Here is a 4,408-nt window from a genome sequence, read left to right as displayed (position 1 = left end):
TGAGATCGGGGTGGGTAGATTGGGCCCTCAGCCGCACCTTCATGAAGGAAAGCAGAACCCATGGGCGAAGCCGCCGCCGGGCCGACCAGACCGGCCAAGGTACACCACCAGGGCTCACCATCATCGAAGCCTGCAGCCGCAAACCACCGGGCCGACGAGAGAGGCGGCAGGAGAAAGGGGAACTCCAGATCTGACGCCACGACACAAACCCGCCGGAGGTTCACATTCCACCCGTTCCAGTCCCCTGCAGCCCACTTGCCCTGCCGCGCCCTGACAAGGAGGCCAACCCAGGGGCCGCCGCCCCGAATCCAGGGGCCAGCCTACCGCCATTGGGTCATCGGCCGTCCGCCACGCCGCTGTGCTCCAGATGGAGGCTGCCGTGGGCCAGATCGGCGCCGCCACCATCGGTCGGGGCCTCATCCTCAAGATCGGGGATCCCGCGCATCCAGAGCCCGAAGTGAGAGGGTGATGCCTCCGCATCGCCATCGCATGCACGGGCTTAGCCCGGTGCCAACCACCGGCGGCGGCGGAGGGGAGAGCGGGAAGGAGGAGGGGGCCGGTGGCGGAGGGTTGGGTCCCATCGGTCACCCGCGCGGTGGGAGACGGAGGGGAAGGGGGAGGGGGAGGGGTAGAGGGAGAGCTTACAGAAAACAACTACAGGTCACTAAGGAACAAAATGAGAGATCAGATAGAAAAGTAGAGAAATGAGTAAACGGCTTGTGGCATATGCTTGCCCATAGCAGAAGGTCATCTCCACAATTAGGAATAAGAACGGGGTGGTCCTCTTTTTTTTTGTTAAATCTTCGGGTTATGGTGCTTCCAAATATTCCCAAGAAAGCAGATGCACAACAAAGAGCGGACTTATTTGGTAGAAAATCGAGGCGGATGACAAGCAACCACAACCATGACATCAATATTTGTTGACAAGGTTTTGCAAACTAGTCTACTCACCAAGCAGGGTTACGAGAGCTCCTCCCCAGGTACTAAATTGAGACAACAAATTCCACTAAGGCAATCGAACAACATGTCTAGCCAATCACCACTACCGGTCAGGCCATCCCTGCCATGTCTCCCGCACCTTCGCTCGTGTGATTCATGTCTAGACTGCCAGTTTCGTCTAGTCTATTTTGGCAACCCATGGTGCCTTTATATGTTATACCTTGGTTATGTGTATTCGATTCAAACACCTTACATTCCGCAAAGTACAAGTCTAATAATAGTACAGCTCTAACACATATTCGACAAAATTCAAACAAACTTATGACTCGTGAATATGTCTTCGTCATCTTGAAGCTCCCAAGCATGGACCACAATGTACTAAATTTGGACTTGAACCATCAGGCATGATAGAGCATGATGAACAAAACATACATGATAATCGGACCAATATAAGTACTAAACAATCTAGACATGCAATCTGATAGATAAGAAAACATAGGATGTCCATCTTGATTTGTACTACGAATACACCAATAGAAAACCCTAATTAAAAGAAGCGATAAGAGTACTTACAAGATGGGTGTAGCATAAGCAACCTTAGCTGCAGTGGCGGTGTCCTTAGTATTGTGGTTGGACGGAGCCAACGAGTAGTCCATGAACCAGTTGATGGAGCATGAACATTCGAGTAGTCATGGGAGTAGTAGCAGTATTGTGGTCCCCAAAAACCTAATCACCTCTCACTTTTACATGATTGCGAGAGAAGGGGTTCCGGAGGCCTGCTCCCTCCCCCTTCGCGTCGCACGTCGAGAAGTAGGATAGAGAAACTTAGAAGCGGCACAGTTCACATAGACTTCAGTCAGATATTAAAAATCCTTATTCAGATCAAACATCAAAGTTAAGAGCCAACATCAAAACAAAAGGAGCTCCACATGTTGGTTCTTTGTCCAATAAACTATTTTTTCATCCAGCACTAAACAAGCTTGTGCCATGCCAGCATCCATGCATAGAGTGGAATACTTCACTTGCTAACTGTTCGGACGGTCTTACACCCTAGTTCGACACTTCTTTATTTTCCTGTTTCCTCTGCAAAATTGGCCATGATTTAATTCAAAACCCCACCAAGTTGATCACAGTACATCGATAATCAATTTTCTTATCATCAAAATAAGCACCATTTCTAATTATTTAAATGGTCAAGAAAACATAAGCAATTCCAACCATTACTAGATGTTTGACTTGCCTTGAAAATCAAGAAACCCAGGAAGTAAACATTTATTGGATTGAATGTCTGAAACAGATATCTCTAAATGTAGAAGGCATACTGCATAATATTCCACACTAATTTTGCAAGAGAACACTTAAGGAAAAGATCAACTATTTAATCTAAACCACAAAATTGACATTTATTTTCTAATTGTCAATCCCTCACCAGGATCAACAATTAAGGAAAAAAGGTGGTAAACTTTTATTCCCCCTTCTGGCAGCTTTCCGGAAGTCCTTCAGGTAATTCTCTGCAATATAACATGAACTTAAAGTAAAAATGATGCTATGGTGATCAAATAAGCATCAAATTGGAGTACTTACCTTATGAAATCACGTAGCGTTGCTGTGTGTATCCTAGTTTTGCAGAGGCCGGGTGTGCGCTCATTGTCATTGTACCAACTGATGTTACATTATGAGTCAATACAAAACACCCTTTGTCGAGAAAATGAAATCATGATGCAAAATGCATGTATCAATAATTAATCATTATTGTTTCCATAGCAGCGACACCACATATAATGCATGCATGTATATATTAGTACAAAGTGGTAGTCCATCTTGTCCCTTGTAAACAGGCACCAACTGCACAAGTGGTCACAAGGCATGCCATGACCAGGCCACTATAGTCGTCAGACATATATTAGTCAGATGTTATTCTATACTTTCAAGGAAGAATAAGAGTCCGACGTTAGCACGCACAAGCATGCTAAGTATGTAAGTAAGTTAAGGATGTGAAACATGCATGAATTTGCGCTGATTATACTGTTAGCCGTTTTAGGTTTTGGATTCATCGGAGTCTTGCCACCGCTCTACGTTAGCTAGGGCACTCGCCCTCTGCCAGCCGAGGGAATTTTCTAGTCACTGAACCGGCGTCACACACGCCGATGTGATAACAAATGCAGACCTGGATACCGAATGCCAAATTGCTGCTTGAAATATCGAAAGAAACTGGATGAACCCATAGTACATGTATGTCACTATTTCCTTTTATTCAGTCGCCCAACAACAACCTGCACATGGCTAGACAACATAACTGGAAAAAAACTTCTACTTGGCCGCAACGTGGACTAGCACGCCTCTGGCCTACATGGAAACTACGTACGGACTTGATTGAACAAGGTTTATGAATTACTCTGTCCGTAAACAAATATAAGAGCATTTAGATCACTACGTTAGTGATCTAAACGCTCTTATATTTCTTTATAGAGGGAGTACCATATTGCGACATAAATGAGTGTACTTAACAAAAACACACTGCTCAACTTCGTCATAGTCGGACGATGTCCGAGATCAGGTGGACGGGCAGCTACTCTCACCCTTTTGGACGCTTACTCTCACTTTTTATTCTTAGGCGGGGGCTTCCTGTTCTTCTGAGTCAGCATCGGGTTATTCCTGGACTGCACCTTGTTCTTCTTGAACGACGGCGGTTTTGTCAACTGCGTACTGGTTGACGCTGCCTTCGTCTTGTTAGGGGCATCCTTTGCAGGTTCCTTGCCCTTGCCCATGACGTGATCTCCTTCTCTTCTTCTTATTCTTCTTCTCCGGCCAGGTGGTTGAGGCGAGAGGTGGATGTGGTGTTTGCTTTGCACCGGTTGGGTTGAGGAAGCCTGCAGCAACGGCACCTGCATATATAGCCGAGGGATAAGGACACATGGAAGCGGTCCAGCGGGACGACGCGCTTTCACGGGAGGAGAATGGTTTGATGGCGTCGCCAGTGCTACCGGGACTCGGTCTCTTTTGTTTCATTTTGGGGAGTAGATATGTATATTTGATGCATTTGTTCTTGACGGATGGGTATGCGCTTGGGTCAATGGCCGTGGTCCTCGCCGCGTTGGTCTTCATTTCTTCTCCTACTCCTCCTTATACTACTACATACTCATTGGTGGTTATGTTTTGGTAGTACACGCCAAACGGCTTGTGACTTGTTGTTAGTCATACATATCACATATGCATGTACTGTACGTCATGCATCATTGATGTAGTAACTACACGCCCTTGCCGTTGCACGAGATGTTCAGGTACAGCTTGATTTTGGTTTAGCTAAACCGATTGTAATCATGTGGGGCCGATCTTGTATACATGTTTGTATACAAGTTACTCCCTCCGTGTCAAAATAGATGTACCAAAGTTAGTACAAAGTTGCGTCATCTATTTTGAAACGGAGGGAGTAGGTGTCAAGTTGAGAAACGGGAGACAAGAGAGCTAT

This window comes from Triticum aestivum, chromosome 7B (genome assembly GCF_018294505.1).
Source record: "Triticum aestivum cultivar Chinese Spring chromosome 7B, IWGSC CS RefSeq v2.1, whole genome shotgun sequence".
Taxonomy (NCBI): Eukaryota; Viridiplantae; Streptophyta; class Magnoliopsida; order Poales; family Poaceae; genus Triticum; species Triticum aestivum.
Note: the sequence above shows the minus strand (reverse complement) of the source record.